The sequence below is a fragment of the Schistocerca piceifrons genome, chromosome 1, assembly GCF_021461385.2.
Source record: "Schistocerca piceifrons isolate TAMUIC-IGC-003096 chromosome 1, iqSchPice1.1, whole genome shotgun sequence".
Classification (NCBI taxonomy): domain Eukaryota; kingdom Metazoa; phylum Arthropoda; class Insecta; order Orthoptera; family Acrididae; genus Schistocerca; species Schistocerca piceifrons.
The window spans coordinates 1,198,692,248-1,198,712,532 of record NC_060138.1 but is presented as its reverse complement, the minus strand read 5'-3'; positions in this window follow the sequence as shown (position 1 = coordinate 1,198,712,532).

The following is a 20,285-nucleotide window of genomic DNA, read 5'->3' as shown; positions in this document are numbered from 1 at the left end:
GAACCATTTGAACCAACGAAAACTTCCGTTACACAGAAATAATTTTTAGTGGTAGAATGTGCACTGAGTTGAAAAACCTCCCGGCAGATTATATATTTGTGCCGGATCAGGACTGGAACCCCAGACCTTCGCTTTTCGTGACCAACTATTCTACCGAGCCATCCGTGTACGACTCACAATACACCCACACAGTTACACTTCCGGCAGCATCTCCTACCTTCCTAACTCCACAATTCTCCGGCATACCTTACGAGACCAGCGCTCTACGATGAAAGGGTATTGTGAGAAATATTTTAACCGTTTCAAATGCGTCTTTTTTTTCTTCTTTTTCCTCAAGAATTACAGAGATGCTTTGCGATGCCCGCACGGGAATGATGACGAAAGAATGTTGAAGAAACAGACAGAACGATGGCAAAAAAAGTGGTTAGCGTAGATCCACGTAGATCACAGGGTCTCGCGTACGATTCCCATTCTTCATTCGGGGACCAGATGCGCGTTTATTCAAAAGGTTCAAATGGCTCTAAGCACTATCGGACTTAACATCTGAGGTCATCAGTTCCATAGACTTAGAACTACGTTAACCTAACTAACCTAAGGACATCACACACATCCATGCCCGAGGCAGGATTCGAACCTGCGACCGTAGCAGCAGCGTGGTTCCGGACTGATGCGCCTAGAACCACTCAGCCACAGCGGCCGGCTGCACGTTTATTGTCCTAATCCTTTTATCTAATCTTCACCACAAACATGAAAAAGTCGCCAAATGGCGTCGAATGTGAGTTCTGCAGCCAGAGCCAGTTGACATAAAAATTTTGTGTGTGTCGTACCGCTTCGTAGTGAAAAAACTACATTGAAGAAACCAACGTTTCGGCCACGGTCACAGTAGCCTTCTTCTGGATCCACTGATGTGCTTTATCTGTGCGGAGGTGCTTATATTTTGTCGTTGTTGCTTACCGAGCATGACGTTACGTCACAATTTTAAAATTGTCTTAGTTATGATTCGTCACTTGAGGCTGCGTACAGCGTTTGTTGTCAATGGGTACAACCATAAATCGATGCCGACAGCCATGGCAACAAACAAAAGGAAGCGAGACAGTCAAGGAATCGACGAACTGCAGCCACTAGCGCGCTTACCTTACGTGAAAAATGTCGCTGACTGGATTGGTAAACTTCTTCAACGGGTTGGTATGTGTCCCGTCTACCACAGCAGCCGCATGTTCCAGGAAGTGCTAGGCTCCACGAAGGACAGGATAGATGCTTTACACACTGCAAGCGTGTACAATGTGGATGGTTCAAATGGCTTTGAGCACTATGGGACTTAACGTCTGAGGTCATCAGTCCCCTAGAACTTAGAACTACTTAAACCTAACTAACCTAAGGACATCACTCACATCCATGCCCCAGGCAGGATTCGAACCTGCGACGTAGCGGACGTGCGGTTCCAGACTGAAGCGCCTAGAACCGCTCGACCACACTGGCCGGCTACAATGTGGAATGTCAGTGTGGAGAAGTATACATCGGTGTAACCTGGAGGCGGACAGCAACGCGCCATTCGGAAAGTTCTGCCGCCTGGTACAAGACGTTCTACAGAGGGGTCCAAAAAAATATATTCACTGTTTAAAAGTCCAAAACTTGCAAACTAATTGACGGAGTTGTCTCATTTTTGGTGAAAATGTAGCTTAAAGTCCAACTTAAAAATATCACTGTAGGTGTTCGAAATGGTCACCATTAACATCCACACACAAGCAATTCCGCCGAACTGCATCACCAACTACTGACTGCAACGTGTTCAGTTGGATATTTGCACATGAATGTACGATGGATTCTCGAAATTCATCCAATGTGCGTGGCTTTCGTCAATAAACGACGTCCTTTAGTGTTCCTGACAAGTAAAATTCCACAGGTGTTAGGTCTAGGGAACGTCGTGGATACTCCACAGCACCTCTACGGCCTACCCATCTTCCTGGTAGATTTTCGTCGAGATACGCCCTAACAAGATTTTGGTAATGGGCTGCGGCATCATATGTTAAAAGTTAACTCTTCCGTCTCCATACAAGTCTCGGATAGCTGGTAAAATGGATGTCTGAAGTGTCTGAAGGTACACCTCACCGGTAACTGTGTCGTCAAAGAAGAATGGCCCAATCAAGCCCCGGTAAGACAACCTACGCCACACACTCAGTCCTGGCAAATTCACGGCTTTGTCTACGTGGACGTTCGGATTTTCGGCGGCCCAGTAGATGCAATTGTGGTGATTTACTGTGCCATTGAGTTTGAACTGTGCCTCATCAGACCACACAATCATCTCTGCAAACTCTTCATCGTTGGGCACGATGTTAGTAAACCACTCGCAGTACTCCATTCTACGATCTGGGTCGTCCTCGTACATTGCCTGTAACAATCGTGGGATGTAGCACTTCACTTTGCTGTCGTCAAAATTCGCCGAACACTGAATTCCTTTCATCGAATGTAAGCCTTGCGCCAGCCATGTTTACTCGAGTAACTAGGTGCAACTAAGAACAAAACACTGACTGTCTGGCGACTGTCATCTGACAGAACAAAACAACGCAATACAACGCTTGTGTGGCGATTGCTGGAACTACAAACTACTACACTCGTAAAGATGAGACAACTCCGTCAATTAGTTTGCCAGTTAAGGACTTTAAAACAGTGGATACATTTTTTTGGACCCCTCTGTATTTGACGCCCTTTGACGACTTGCGTATGTTTGTGATTAAGATGAGATGAAAGTATTAGGATTAAACACGCACACTCAGTCCCCGAATGAAGAAATTTTGTGAGCCAAAGGGGAACCGTACTCGAGAGCTCGTGAAGATGTGCGCAGTGGGCGAATACTGGTAAGACGAAACCTGCATACTGGCCAAGCAGGCGGGTGTGACGGAATGCAAGATCAGAGACGCCATAGAAATAATATGTAGAGGTTCCCCCCTTCTTGCTGCCAGCCTGCTAGAGTCCAACAGGCTCCACTAACATGTGATGCGCCCGCTACTGGCAACTCGGTGCCGCCGTCCGGCCTGCGTCCAGTACGCCTCATTCGCCGATGAGCACCGGTCACGGCAAGGAATGCAAGAAGCATTAGACAACAGCAGACCCCCACTCCCTCCACCGTAGCAACCTGTTATAATAAAGTTCCCGCTCCTTCCGCCTGAAATGATCAATCATAACAACGACATTTAAAATTTTTTACGTAGCATCACACTCAGTAAGCAGCAGTGACTAAATACACTACAGGCCATTAAAATTGTTACACAACGAAGATGATGTGCTACAAACGCGAAATTTAACCGACAGGAAGAAGATGCTGCGATATGCAAATGATTAGCTTTACAGAGCAACCACTCAGGGTTGGCGCCGGTGGTGACACCTACAACGTGCTGACATGAGGAAAGTTTCCAACCGATTTCTCATACACAAACAGCAGTTGACCGGCGTTGCCTGGTGAAACCTTGTGGTGATGAATAATGTAAGGAGGAGAAATGCGTACCATCACATTTCCGACTTTGATAAAGGTCGGATTGTAGCCTATCGCGATTGCGGTTTATCTGTAAGTAGGCTGTTTATGTTTTCTCTATGTAAGTAGGCTGTTTAGGTTTTTTCATTGGTAACGCCACCTCTGTATGAAAATCACTGGCTGTGCTGTGGGCAGTCTGTGTCTGCTTTGCATTGTTGTAATACTCGCCATTGTAGTGTTGGGCAGCGGCAGCTGGCTGTGAACAGCGCGTAGCGTTGCGCAGTTGGAGGTGAGCCGCCAGCAGTGGTGGATGTGGGGAGAGAGATGGCGGAGATTTGTAATTTGTCATGAACTGATATATATATATTATGACTTGTGATGATATCAAGGTAAATACATTGTTCGTTCTCTATTAATATCTTTCATTTGCTAACTATCCCTATCAGTAGTTAGTGCCTTCCATAGTTTGAATCTTTTATTTAGCTGGCAGTAGTGGCGCTCGCTGTATTGCAGTAGCTTGAGCAGCGAAGATTTTTGTGAGGTAAGTGATTTGTGAAAGGTATAGTTTAATGTTAGTCAGGGCCATTCTTTTGTAGGGAATTTTGAAAGTCAGATTGCGTTGCGCTAAAAATATTGTATGTCAGTTTAAGGACAGTCTTGCAAGAATTGTTCAAAGGGGACGTTTCATATGTCGACCCTTAGCCTAGGATACCTCACTGGAATCTTCTGATTTTTCTTGTAGTTTGTGTATTTAGTGTAGCTTTTGTTTATTGCTAGCGCGTAATTGTAGAGAGAATCTCCTTTGTAGTTGTAGCCTTTCATTGTTGTACAGTAAAACAGTTGTGGCATGCATATAGATTTGCACCAAGTATTTCGCAGCTGTAATTAACTAGATATTAATTTCAGTGCTATGTTAATGTGTTCTCTTATTTTTGCTCTTCAAATTGTGTTTTTCTGTGTTGTCGTGTGAAATACTGTGACAATAATGGCGTGTGAAAAACGTAATACTAGGCTCCAAAGTAAACTGAGAAATGACAGTGAAAATGAGAGCAGTGTGTTAGCGCCACCGAGTAATGAATTAACTGATGTTCAAAGTAGTAATTTGGTAATTGTGCATAGGGAAATGGAGCGGGCGGCAAACAATGGTGTAGACAGTGAAACAAGTAGTGAACAGGGAAGCGTTATCGATCGATTGGTCGGCAACAGCTCGCCTCAGGAATCCGAAATGACAGGACACAATTTCGCAAATACTGTAGATTCAGGTTTTGGGTCATCACCGTTTTCTCAAATAAGTCAAGACACATTTTCTGCTTGTCAAAATGTGAATGTTGTCGGTGCAAATGCACTGCCGAAAAGCGTAGAGAAACAGATTCCAGACACTAATACATTATTATTGCAATTAATGCAACAAATGGAACAAAATCAGAGACAAACACAGCAAAAGCTTGAAAAGTTAGACACAATGGAACAACACCAGAGACAAACACAGCAACAGTTAGACACAGTGGAACAAAATCTCAAAAAGTTAGACACAATGGAACAAAATCTTCAAAAGTTAGACACCACACTTGAACAAACACGTGAAGATTTAACTAGTGAGTTACATAACATTGAATCGAAATGTCAAAAAGTCTGTAATGACGTAAAATCACAAATTTGTGAGCATTTCCAACCTATTTTTTCGCGGCATGAAAATGCATTACAGAATCATGAAGCAGCCATAAAAGAACTGCAAACTATTTTTCATGAAAATCACAACACCTTGCAAGCTAAAATTGACTCAGTTGCATCTACCGATTCGGTTACGCAACTTGCAAAAACTCAGGAAAACTTAAAGGTCACAGTAGACACGATTGCAACACAAATGGACACTCTGAAACTTGGTTCAGAAAAACATACAGAGGAAATGATTTCACTATCGGATAAAGTAGCCGAACTTTCAGATCAGTTCACTAACTTATCTACAAAGGTAGATGATGATCTGAATGACACAACACCTGTAGCCTTCACTGACACAGAAGAGTATGAACAAATTAGAAAATTCAAACAAAATCAAAATCAAATCAATACACAGTACAAAAGAGAAATCCGGGAAGTGCAAGATCAGTTGGCACAAGTAGTACAAGAATTACGTATTTCAGAGGACACTCGCGCCTCAATACGGGAAGAGGGACATACAAATACGGAACAGACACAAAATAACAACACAGGGCACTTCGGAAATTGTGAAAGAAGTTGGCAAGGTACGCCGAATTTTGAGATGGAACCGCCGAAACGACGTAACTATGACCGAGATGCTACTCGCCGACACGATGATTTTGACTATAAGCTGTTCATTACTACACGTAAATTCAAAACATTTAAGAATTCTGGCAACGACATTCATCCACAAGCATGGCTCCATCAATTCTCTCATTGTTTTCCTCCCAACTGGTCATTAGAACACAGATTAGAATTTATGTGTGGCTATTTAGAGAATGAACCAGCTGTAAGAATGCGATCGGTCATTCACGATTGTCACAGTGAAGGAGAATTTTATCATGCCTTCCTCTCAGCATATTGGTCTCAAGCCACACAAGACCGCGTAAAACATGGCATCATAATGATGAAACATTTCGAACAATCTGAATTCTCCAGTCTTGTGAAATATTTTGAAGACATGTTGCACAAGAATCAATATCTTTCAAACCCGTTGCCTGGTGAAACCTTGTGGTGATGAATAATGTAAGGAGGAGAAATGCGTACCATCACATTTCCGACTTTGATAAAGGTCGGATTGTAGCCTATCGCGATTGCGGTTTATCGTATGGCGACATTACTGCTCGCGTTGGTCGAGATCCAATGACTGTTAGCAGAATATGGAATCGGTGGGTTCAGGAGGGTAATACGGAACGCCGTGCTGGATCCCAACGGCCTCCTATCACTAGCAGTCGAGATGACAGGCGTCATACTCGCATGGCTGTAACGGATCGTGCAGCCACGTCTCGATTCCTGAGGCAACAGATGCGGACGTTTACAAGACAACAACCATCTGCACGAACAGTTCGACGACATTTGCAGCAGCATGGACTATCAGCTCGGAGACCATGGCTACGGTTACCCTTGACGCTTCATCACAGACAGGAGCGCCAGCGGTGGTGTACTCAACGACGAACCTGGTTGCACGAATGGCAAAACGTCATTTTTTCGGATGAATCCGTATTTGGCGACATCGCGATGAACGCACACTGGAAGCGTGTATTCGTCATCGCCATACTGGCGCATCACCCGGCGTGATAGTATGGGGTCCCATTGGCTACACGTCTCGGTCACCTCTTGTTCGCATTGACGGCACTTTGAACAGTGGACGTTACATCTGAGATGCGTTACGACCCGTGGCTCTACCCTTCATTCGATCCCTACGAAACCCTACATTTCAGCGGGATAATGCACGACCGCATGTTGCAGGTCCTGTACGGGCCTTTCTGGACACAGAAAATGTTCGACTGCTGCCCTGGCGAGCACATTCTCCAGATCTCTCTCCAACTGAAAACGTCTGGTCAATGGTGGCCGAGCAACTGGCTCGTCACAATGCGGCAGTCACTACTGTGGGATCGTGTTGAAGCTGCATGGGCAGCTGTACCTGTACACGTCATCCAAACTCTGTTTGGCTCAATGCCCAGGCGTATCAAGGCCGTTATTACGGCCATAGGTGGCTCTTCTGGGTACAGATTTCTCAGGATCTATGCACCCAAATCGCGTGAAAATGTAATCACATGTCAGTTCTAGTATAATATATCTTTTCAATGAATAGCCGTTTATCATCTGCATTTCTTCTTGGTGTAGTAATGTTAATGGCCAGTAGTGTATAAGTGACTCTACACAGTTAAAGCACAGTAGTAGGCCCAGAAAAAGGCCATTCTAACCTTGGCTGTTACGTTGGTCTCTCTAGTATAATTTTTTACATTATTACGACCCTCAGAAACCCTTTATGTCAAATTCCCAATAATACGATACGATCATTTCCTTTGAGGTTAGTCTATAGAGTAGCTGCTCGCGATAAGCAAAGGTCCCTGCTTCGAGTCGCAGTCCGACATAGGCATGACAGCAATAAGGATTGATCAGGTATGAATGATGGCGGATGGGTGTAATCACAAAGCCACAACCAACACCGCACTGTTGCAGTAAGGGTTGTGTACAGCCTTGATGGGATATCTCGGATCCCGTTACATTTGCCGTTTGTTTTCTGTCTTTTTTCTTGTGAGGGCCAAGCCAGGTCCATAGAGTGGGCCTGGGAGACAAACGGACCCAGCGCCGTGGCGGGTGGCGGAGCACAGGTTGCTGCAGCGGGGGGCCGGCAGGGTCGCGGCCTTGACCCCTGAGGGCCGAGGCTGCGACACGCGCGGCCTCTGGTAGCGGCCTTCCCAACCAAGGACGGCGGCGCCACCCGAGCCCGGCCCCCGGCCCACCAGGGCGGCATTGTTCTCTGCCGCGTCACGTATTTACACGCCCGACGCTGTAGTAGGCGTTACACTGTGTTATAGAGGTAGATAGTAATATCTTAATTGCGATATATAACCAGTTACTGAGAAATTGCATTTGATGGTACAACCATTTACCTCCACTAGGCAGTCACTTTAAAAGTTTTGAAAACATTTTTGGAGAAATCCGGCGATCACATCGTAATATTGGAAATTAATCAAGATCGCAAGGATCGTTTACTACACTACTGGCCATTAAAATTGCTGCGATAAGGAGAAATGCAGATGATAGACGGGTATTCATTGGACAGATATATTAAACTAGAACTGACATGTGATTACATTTTCACGCAATTTGGCAGCATAGGTCCTGAGAACTCAGTACCTATAACAACCACCTCTGGTCGTAATAACGGCCTTGATACGCCTGGGCATTGAGTCGAACAGAGCTTGGATGGAGTGAACAGGTACAGTTGCCCATGCAGCTTCAACACGATACCACAGTTCATCAAGAGCAGTGACTGGCGTATTGTGAGGAGCCAGTTGCTCGGCCACCATTGACCAGACGTTTTCAATTAGTGAGAGATCTGGAGAATGTGCTGGTCAGAGCAGCAGTCGAACATTTTCTGTATCCAGAAAGGCCCGTACAGGAACTGCAACATGCGGTCGTGCATTATCCTGCTGAAATGTAGGGTTTCGCAGGGATCGAATGAAGGGTAGAGACACGGGTCGTAACACATCTGAAATGTAACGTCCACTGTTCAAAGTGCCGTCAATGCGAACAAGAGATGGCGGAGACGTGTAACCTAAGGCACCCCATACCATCACGCCGCGTGATACGCCAGTATGACGATGACGAATACGCGCTTCCAATGTGCGTTCACCGCGATGTCACCAAAAACAGGTGCGACCATCATGATGCTGTAAACAGAACCTGGATTCATCCGAAAAAATGACGTTTTGCCATTCGTGCACCCAGGTTCGTCGTTGAGTACACCATCCCAGGATCTCCTGTCTGTTATGCAGCGTCATCGGTAACCGTAGCCATGGTCACCGAGCTGACGGTTCATGCTGCTACAAACGTCGTCGAACTGTTTGTGCTGATGGTAGTTGTCTTGCAAACGTCCCCATCTGTTGACTCAGGGATCGAGACGTGGCTGCACGATCCGTTACAGCCATGCAGATAAGGTGGCTGTCATCTCGACTGCTAGTTATACGAGGCCGTTGGGATCCATCATGGCGTTCCGTATGACACTCCTGAACCCACCGAATCCATACTCTGCTAACAGTCATTGGATATCGACCAACGCGAGCAGCAATGTCGCCATACGATAAACCGCAATCGCGATAGGCTACAATCCGACCTTTATCAAAGTCGGAAACGTGATGGTATGCATTTCTCCTCCTTACACGAGGCATCGCAACAACGATTCACCAGGCAACGCCGGTCAACTGCTGTTTGTGTATGAGAAATCGGTTGGAAACTTTCCTCATGTCAGCACGTTGTAGGTGTCGCTACCGGCGCCAACCTTGAGTCGTTGCCCTGTAAAGCTAATCATTTGTATATCACAGCATCTTCTTCCTGTTGGTTAAATTTCGCGTCTGCAGCACGTCATCTTCATGGTGTAGCATTTTTAATGCCCAGTAGTGTAAAAAGTTACCGGTTTCGATCATCACGTGTTCATCTTCAGAACTTCAACCATACTCGTGGTCAACGTTCACGGTACAGGAACCGCTGAATGTCAATATTGAAATGCTTAATTGAAAATAAGTCATTTTAACAACTTTCCGTAACGTGCACCATGTATTTACAGAACTACACGGGTCGGGATCATGATAACGTGATCTCGAGTATTCTTGTTTCCTCAGACTTCTTGGGCAAAGTTGTCGGATGACAGCCTTATGTGACTAGTTAGCTAACTGAATGTTCCACGCGTCATAATTACGAAATCTTGATATGACATGGAACAGTTTTCCAATTATAGTGCATCTTGTCAGCGGAAAACACCTCAATAGGCTTATCTTTTACGTGATTTCTTAAGATCTTTTTCATGCTTACAATGTTTTATACTGAACTATGTTCAGCGTCTCCTTCCCCTCTCTTAGAGTCACAAACACACACACACACACACACACACACACTCGTACTACTACAAACTCAGAAATTTTTCTTGGCCGTGGAAGGAACTGTCTAGCAAATACGATTTCCTTTTCTCTCTGAAGTTCATTTTGTTGTCCATTTTACTGTTAACACCACTCGGTAAGTGGTCAAAACTGTACGTGGCTGAAAACCTCTCTCTTCTTTGTGCCATACGAAGTCTGACTGAAGCTTAGTGTGAATCATTTCTCCCTTCCAGTATTAATGTTATTGTTGTATCTACCCTGTGGTCAATGTTCACAACAAACTTTATAAGGGAATGAATGTATTGCGGATGACAACGGCGCAATCACGGTGCATTACTCCCTCATGAAGTTTAGCGTGGTTCAGTATAAAACACTGCATACGTAAACTGAACTTAAGAAAACATGTAAATGATCAGCGGCGTGTTGACTTATTTTCCGCTGAAAAGATACACTATAACTATAAAACTGTTCCACATCATAGCAAGAGTACGTAATTACGACCCATGGGACATGTAATTAGCTAACTAACTAAGGAGACTCTGCCATTCCGAAAATTGCAAGAGCCGACAAGTGCTAGAATTATCGCACAGCCAGCTTAACAGCCCATTCATCCATCCAAGCTGCTGACAAGAATAATATACGGAAGAAGGAAAAGAAAATTGAGGATCTATCACATATCGATCAGTTTGGCTTTAGGAAAGCTAAAAACACCAGAGCTACAGTTCTGACGTTATGGTTGGCTTGGTTCAAATGGCTCTGAGCACTATGGGACTTAACTACTGAGGTCATCAGTCCCCTAGAACTTAGAACTACTTAAACCTAACTAACCTAAGGACATCACACACATCCATGCCCGAGGCAGGATTCGAACCTGCGACCGTAGCAGTCGCGCGGTTCCGGACTGAGGCGCCTAGAACCGCTCGGCCACCGCGGCCGGCAAGCTGTAGGGAAAGACGGGTAATACACAATATGTTCAAGAATTCAAGAGGGAACAATAAGACTAGAAGACCAAGAACGAAATGCACTGATTAAAAAGGTTGTAAGACAAGGATGTAGTGTTTCACTCCGACTGTTTAATCTATCGAAGAAGCAATGAGGGAAACAAAAGAAAGATTAAAGAGTGGGACTAAAATTCATTGTGAAAGAATATCAATATGATTCGCTGATGACATTGCTATCCTCAGTGAAAGTGAAGAAGGATTGCAGGATGTTTTGAATGGACTGAACAGTCTAATGAGCACAGAATATGAACTGATAGTAAATCGAAGGAAGACGAAAGTAATGAGAACTAGCCGAAATGAGAACAGTGAGAAACTTAAATTGAGGACTGATGGTTACGAAGTAAATGAAGTTAAGGAATTCTGCTCTAGGCAGCAAAATAACCAGTGACGGACACAGCAAGAGGGGCATCAAAAGCAGAGTAGCACTGGCATTGGCCAAGAGTATCAAACACGGACCTCAAACTTGAGGAAAAAAATTATGACAATATACATTTGCAGCACAGCATTGCACGGCAGTGAGACAAGCACTGTGGGAAAATCGGAACAGAAGAGACTAGAAACATCTGAAATGTGGTGCTAACGAAGAATGTTGAAAATTAGATGGACTGATAAAGGTAAGGAATGAGAGGAATGAGGAGGTTCTCCGCACAATCGGCAGGGAAAGGAATATGTGGAAAACACTAACAAGAAGAAGGGACTTGATGACAGGACACCTGTTAAGACATCAGGGAATAACTTCCGTGGTACTGGAGGGAGCTGTCGAGGGTAAATACTGTAGGGGAAGATAGAGATTGAATACATTCGGCATATACACACATCAGCAAAAGTTTTGCATCACCTCCGAGAGTTCCGGAACCTGTACAGAAAATTGGAATAGAGATCAACATAAATGTCATTTCCCCTCTTTTTACTGCTCATGAAAACCACACATTGCATGTTGTACCACCAACGAGACCTTCAGAAGTAGTGGTTCAGATTGCTGTACATACCGGTACCTCCAATATCCAGTAGCACGTTCTTTTGCATTGATCCATGCCTGTATTCGTCGTGGGATACTATACACAAGTCCATCAAGGCACTGTTGGTCCATATTGTCCCACTCCTCAACGGCGATTCGGCGTAGATCCCTCAGAATGGTTGGTAGGTCACGTCGTCCATAAACAGCCCTTTACAATCTATCCCAGGCTTGTTCGATAGGGTTCATGTCTGGAGAACATGATGGCCACTCTAGTCGAGCGAATTCATTATCCTAAAGGAAGTCATTCACAAGATGTGCACGATGGGGGCACGAATTGTCGTCCATGAAGACGAATGCCTCGCCAATAAGCTGCCGACATGGTTGCACTATCGTTGGGAGGATGACATTCACGTTACGGCGCATTCCATGACCTCCAGCGGCGTACGTCGGCCCCCCACAATGGCACCCCAAAACATCAAGGAACCTTCACCCTGCTGCATTCGCTGGACAGTGTGTCTAAGGCGTTCAGCCTGACTGGGTTGCCTCCAAACCCGTCTCAGACGATTGTCTGGTTGAAGGCATATGCGATACCCAGAGAAAAGAACGTGATGGCTATCCTGAGCGGTCCATTCGGCATGTTGTTGGGCCCATCTGTACCGCGCTGCAATGAAGCAAGCAGTTTCAAGTGTTTTGGACGGCAAAATGACCGAAAAGGCTGCTGCCAATCGTTTTAATGTTCTTAGAACTGTACTACAAGGTAGCTTAATGTCAGTTTTAGGGAATCAGCTCACATCTAACATACCTAATATGGAGTTTTGCGAACCAACATTTGAGGAAATTACGAAGAAATACTAGTAGCACAAATGAGAGATTTTGATTTCACGTTAATGCCGACACCTATGATTGAGTTTCAAACGTTTTCTTACAGACTGACAGCAAATGTGGAACTGCCTCACAGAGTTAACAGACAGTTTATCAGGTAAGGATTTCTGTCAAAAATGTGTGAAGAAGCACCTAGAACTGACTTACAGAAAACATCAGTCCACAAGTCTAATGTGTTGTGTCAAGTTCATTCAACTTCAAGTAAAAGTACATAAGACTGAAAATGCTTAACTTGTCAAGCGTGCACAATGTCATATTTGGTGATATATATATAACTACATGTTCTATATCTACATTTGCATCTATACTCTAAAAACCAACGTGAGGTGCATGGCAAAGGATACGTTCTGACAGTTATTAGGTTTTCTTCCTATTCCGTTCACGTATGGAGCGCAGGAGGAATGATTGCTTGAATGCGTCTGTGCGTGCAGTAATTATTGTAATCTTATCTTCACGATCCATATGTGAGCGATAAGTAGAGGTTGTAGTATATTTCTAGAGTAATAATTTAAAGGCGGTTCTTGAAACTTTGTTAATAGACTTTTTTCCGGATAGTTTACGTCTGTCTTCAAGAGTGTTCCAGTTCAGTTCTTTCAGTATCTCTGTGACACTCTCCCACGCGTTAAAGAAACCTGTGGCCATTCGTGCTGCCCTTCTCTGTATACGTTCAGTATTCCCTGTTAGCTCTATGTGGTACGGGTCCCACACTATTGAGCAAAATTCTACAACTGGTCGCGCGAGTCATTTGTAAGTAGTCTTCTTTGTAGACTGATCGCACATCCCCAGTATTCTGCTAATAAACCGAAGTCTACCACCTGATTTAACTACGACTGAACCTGTGTGATCATTCCATTTCACATCCCTACAAAGTGTTACACCTACGTATTTTGGTATGAGTTGAACCGATTCCCAGTGACTTATTGATATTATAGTCATAGGATACTACGTTTTTTCGTCTTGTGAAGTGCAAAATTTTACATTCTGAATATTTAAAGCAAGCTGTCAATCTCTGCACTACTTTGCAATCTTATCTAAAACTGACCGAATACACTGTTCTACAAAAATTAACTTTTTTTCTATTTCTAATAAAAAATATTGTGATCCTAGCTGTATTTTGAGTGCTGAATTGAAAACTGGTTTTGGTTTTTTTCTGTCAGGGATAGTTTATGAGTAATCGCAATTTTATTTCTCTTTTCAGTTTCTGATATACTGCAGCAAACGTGAGGTGAAATTCGACAAACAAATGCCCATCTTTATGATGTTATAAGTTCATCACATTAATGGAGGGTGTGATCTAACATATAACACAGTAACCTATGTGTATACACTTTGAAGCATTTATTTGACATGAGAAATTACAGAAAATTGACAATGAGCCACTGCCTTGTAATGCACATCACTTTTTTCTCTTGTATTGTGAATCTTTCTTCTCTCGAATGATATTCCAGCAATAATCTGCTAACATAGAAGGTACCCACTGCCCTTCATAGCGCCTTTCTATGGTAGAAATGTCTTTATGGAATCTTTCCCCATGTTCATCCGATACGTCACTACAACTCTCTGTGAAATAGTCCAGATGAGAGTCCATCATATGTACCTTCAAAGACATATTGCACCACAAATCCTGATATGCTTTGATCATATCCTTCACCATTGCTTTGTAGTTAGTAGCTCTTCTTCTTCCGAGGAAGTTTTCCGACACCATCTTGAAACAGTCCCATGCGATTTTTTCTTTATCAGTTAAACATGCTTCAAAATTTGCATCTTTCTGCAGATCCCTGATTTGTGAGCTCACAAATACACCTTCCTTTATTTTTGCAGCTGAAAGACGGCGGAATTTGGTAGCTAGATATGCAAACCCACAGCCTGTTGGATCCATGGCCTTCACGAATTGTTTCATCAGGCCAAGTTTGATGTGAAGCGGTGGAAGTAGTACATATTCAGGACCTACCAGACTTTCACGTTGTACATTCTTTTCGCCAACTTTCCATCTTCGCCTAGGCCATTTCTTTTTCACGAAGTGAGAATTTCGGTCTCGACTATCCCCCTCGCAAAGAAAACAGGCATACTTTGTGTAGCCTTGTTGCTTTTCCAGTACCATAGCAATTACCTTGAAATCTGCACATATTTTCCATTTGTGTTCATTCTATTTTAATGAATTTAGCATCCTTTGTACGAGTTCGTAATTCTCTTTTGTCAAACTAGCGTAAGCTACTAGAACAGAGGGTATTTTATTTCCGTTATGGAGCAAAACACCCTTCAGACTTGTTTTCGATGCATCTATGAAAAGTCTTCAGTCCTGTGAAATGTAAGTGAAGTTCAGCACTTTCATCAGGCCAGCAACATCATTGCAAAATGTCAATGCTTCGTCAGTTGAAAAATAAGAAATAAAGGCATGTCCTCTGTGCCTGAACACACTGATTTTAGTATTTTGGTGCAGTAGAATATACTCTTGTAATCTTGAACCAAGCAGCTGCGCCTTTTGTTTACTTAGTCCTAGATCACGTACTAAATCATTTAAATCTGCCTGTGTTAACAAATGTGGCGATGACTCACTTGTGCAGTGATATAAAGAATCATCATCTGTGATTTCTTCAGTACTACTTATTTCACTGTCACTCGGAATCTGACCTCAAACTCTTGAAGGTACTGGAAGGTTGTCCGAATGCCACACTGGCATTCTCGCTGAAGGCAGATCTGGGTAAACAATGTGCCTCTTCGACTTTTTGTTTGTAAAACCCTGAATTTTTGTTAGACAGAAATAACAATCAGTAACATGGTCCTTAGACTCCCTCCACACCATGGGAACAGCAAACATCGCCACATTCTCTTTACCTTTCCACCACTGAATTAGTTTGCAGTAACATGTAGCACAACAGAAATGTGGTGCCCATTCTTTATCTTGGTCTCCTACCTCTACTCCAAAGTAATGTTTGTATGCTTTCTTTATGACTGAAGAAATTTTCTTCCTATTTCTGGCAAAAGTGAACTTCCCACAGATGTAACAGACCTTGTCCGGCTTATATCGACGTCCACGACGACGTGGCATTTCTGCAAATTTAAAAATACCGCTTTGGTAATACACCTGTATTAACTTAATAGTAAGGAACTAGAGGAACGCTGATGTGTAAAAACAAGCAGTCGTTTTACCTTCAGCACCAGGCTCAATCAGTTTACACACTGGAACTAAAAAATTCAACCGTGCTCGGAAATACGACAGACAGTTACTTGTCAGCCAAAACACCCACTCGTTAAGACTGACACAAACTGCGGCTAACACCACTGTTGTAAACTCGATGCACCTGCCCCTAGGAGGCGTGAAGCTTTACTGCCGAGGCAGCGACCGGCTGTCGCCGTTCGAGTTAATGAGATGTTTCAGGTGGTCTTAGTGACATAGGTGTGGCGGGGGATAACCTAATGATGCCTGATTCTTCCCACCTGCTGTTGCACAAGAAATTATCACGTTCTATCACTACTGGATGCGGCAACATACCCGTATTTCTCTATAACGTCTCTGTGTTTGCCATGAATTGTGAGTATACATATATATACATATTACATAAAAAGTATCCCTGACAACGATATTTTGTTTACATATTTGAATTTCCCACGGTAAAATGGTCTAGAAGCACATACTTTAATATCAGAAATAGAACCCATGTCGAACAGTGATATTTACGCAGCTTCCTTCAGACAGTACTTCTTTATGTATAACTACATAATCTGCAGAAAGCGTAATTTTACTATAAATATTGTATGCGAGGTCATTAATATGCAGCGTGAGCAGCAATGGTTCCTACACACTTCCCTGGGGCACACCCGAAGTTACTTCTACATCTGATGATGACTCTCCATCCAAGATAACATGTTGGTTCCTCCCTAAAAAGTCCTCAATCCAGTCACAGATTTCACTTGATACCATATACAACCCAAACTTTTTCAATAACCTTAGGTGTGGTACTAAGTCAAATGCTTTTCGGAAACCAAGAAATACAGAATCTACAGGTATCTGATTGTCTTGATCCAAAGCCTTCAGTATGTCATGTGAGTAAATTGCGAGTTGGTTGTCACATGATCGATATTTTGAAATCCATGCTGGTTGGCATTGAGGAAGTCATTCTGTTCAAGATACCTCATTATGTTTGAGCTCAGAAAACGTTCTAAATTTCTACAACAAATCGATGTCAAGGATATTTGACGGTAGTTTTGTGAATCACTTCTAATAGCCTTCCGTTGTATTTTCAGTTAGTAGCAATTAGTTGTGTAGTACGTAATTGGAATCAAATCTGCCAAACTTGGTGGCAGCTAACCTCGACACAGCTTACACACGGCAGAAATTCTGCCAGCGTCCGTTATGGATACACAGTGTGGACTGTTGAACTGCCATAAGCGAAATAACATATCCCGATTGCGAAAACGGCGAAGTAGCTATAAATCAACGACAACGACTCTGAGAAGTCTTCACTGCCGCTTGTGTAGTTGGAAAGACAGCCGGCGACGCAAGGACACGGCCGTTAAAAGATACCAGAGAGGAAGCATCATATGGTCGCCAGGCGAATAAGGCCAGACGCAGGGAGGATGGGCGTTCGTGCGTCAAGGAAAACGAGTGCGTGTGTTGCGTTCGCACGGTCGCTAGCGTCAGGAAGTGTCGAAAGAAGGCGAAAAGCAGTTACAGTCAGGATGTGCATTCTAAGTGGGGCAATAATTTTCTGACAACGTCCGCCTAGAAAGGTTACAGCTTCCGACATGGGAACAATTTTTATAAAACGACCTTCCTTCACAGGTATAGTCAGTAACTTGTGCGATACCCTTGTAGAAATGAAAATTGTAGCATTCTTCTTTTTAGAATTTAATGTCAGGTTAAACTGACCTCGCTTAATAGGCGGAAGGACTGCTACCGCTGTCCAATAAAAAGGAGTCTTTAAGGATCTCTTAGAGCTGACTGTGAGAAAACCCCGAGGCATATACAATCAGCCCTGAAACGAGTCTTCACTAAACTCTCAGATATGTTCTCCCCAGAAAAAGGCTGGAGTGAACAGACGGCTTAAAAACGTAGGACATCTAATGCACGCTTCTCAGAAAATCCGGAGACGTACGAGGGTGAGTCAAATGAAAACCTTAAATATGTAATAACAAATCGAAATTTCGCGCCGATATCCAGTAAGTTGGTAAGCGTACTACAAACAGCGTGCAGAATGGCCTGTAGGTGACAGCATAGTGTAGATGCATACATACCGTCGCAGTATCAGTGTAAAGATGGCCGCCCCACTTGCGACTTGCACCAGGCAAGAAGAGCGTTCTTTTATTCGGTTGTTGCGTAGTGAAGGTGTGAAACCTATTGGAATTCATCGACGAATGAAGGTTCAGTACGGTGATGCATGTTTGTGATAGCAGCAACTCTATGAATGGAATAGGAAGTTCGCCAATGGTGTGACTTCAGTGGAAGATGCTCCTCGTCCAGGTCAGGCAAAACGAGATGTGACTCCACAGAACATTGCAGCAGTTGAAGCCATAGTGAAGGAAAACCGCCGAGTGACATTCAATGACATTGCAGCATGTTTACAGATTGGTCATGGGTCAGCACACCACATTGTGCATGATGTGCTCCAGTTTCACACAGTGTCTGCAAGATGGGTGCCATGGCAGCTGACTCCTAAAATGAGAGGACGACGTGTTGATGCTTGTGAAGAACTTCTTCGGCGCTTTGAACGAGAAGGTGACGGCTTCCTTTCAAGAATCGTTACTGGGGAAGAAACCTGGGTTCACTTAAACCAACCGGAAACGATGAGAGCGTGCAACCCAGACCTTGCCCCAAGTGATTTCCATATGTTTGGACCACTCAAAGACGCAGTGAGAGGAAAGAAGTTCCGTTCTGATTAAGAGCTACCCCACGTGGTGCATGAGTGGTTACGCGGACTACCTAAAGAATTTTTTTGTAAAGCGCTGGAGGACTTAACTTGAGCGTGGGGGAGATTCTGTTGAAAAGTGATACAGCTTTGTACCACTTCTGCACAATAAATAATATTTTAAAAAAATATTGAACGTTTTGATTTGACTCACCCTCGTATAAATTAGCCCAAAAACTGTACGCTTACGTTGGTCCTGGAGAGAAGGCTAGAATAACCAGAATTAAAACCAAAGAATTTTATTTCACTGCGGGCGCGGTGGCCGTGCGGTTCTAGGCGCTACAGTCCGGAACCGCGGGACTGCTACGCTCGCAGGTCCGAATCTTGCCTCGGGCATGGATGTGTGTGATGTCCTTAGGTTAGTTAGATTTAAGTAGTTCTAAGTTCTAGGGGACTGATGACCTAAGATGTGAAGTCCCATAGTGCTCAGAGCCATTTGAACCATTTTTATTTTACTCGAGTCAGAAGCCGTACAAAACTCTACATCACATGACTGTACATTATTAAGTGTCACTACTAAAACAACTTCTTCTTCTTAACTGTCACTTTGGCCGGGGAGACCATATGCGTTCTCTACATTCCACCATCAGTCGTTTCTGTTCCTGTCTTTGTAGTTCATTCTCCTTTTCTCAGTACCATCGCCTCCATATCCCTGTCGCTATCTCGCATCATCTTTTCCGTGGTCTTTCTCGGCACATTCTACCTTCAACAGACCCTGAGAACGCTACTCGTTGTAGTCTTCCATCCCAGATACATGGCCTGCCCACATCACTATCCTTTTCTTCATGTCTAGGACGATATCAGGCTGTGAGTACAGATCTACCAGTTTCTAGTTCTGTAATATCCTTCAGTCCTGTGACTGGATGTCCCTGTTGGGATGAGATACTTTTCTTAATGTCTTTCACTCGAATACTAGCATTTTTTGTTCGTTTTCATTAATGTAAATGTTTCAGAGTCGTACAGGGCTACCGGGGGAATTATACACTGTTAAAGTCTGATTTTATAAATTCTCGAAACAGCTCTAATGCACAGCACGTCCGTAAGCCAAAGTATACTCTATCTGCCGCTGCGATCCTTACTTCAAAATGGCTCTGAGCACTATGCGACTTAACTTCTCAGGTCATTAGTCGCCTAGAACTTAGAACTAATTGAACCTAACTAACCTAAGGACATCACACACATCCATGCCCGAGGCAGCATTCGAACCTGCGACCGTAACGGTCGCTCGGTTCCAGACTGCAGCGCCTAGAACCGATCCTTACTTCATCCCAGTTATAATTTACATAGTTTACGTAATTAACTGAATGATCTTCGCCGAGAACTGAGCAATAGCAACTGCACCACCTTCAGCTTTCATTAGCTCTTTGTCACTAGATTACTCAAGCCGGCGTGGGAAGTGTCACAGGTTATCCATTGTATGTTCCTCTCCGCATTCGCTTTGCCTCTGTACTTTAGCAAGTCCCTATCTGAAAAGTTTGTTCCTAG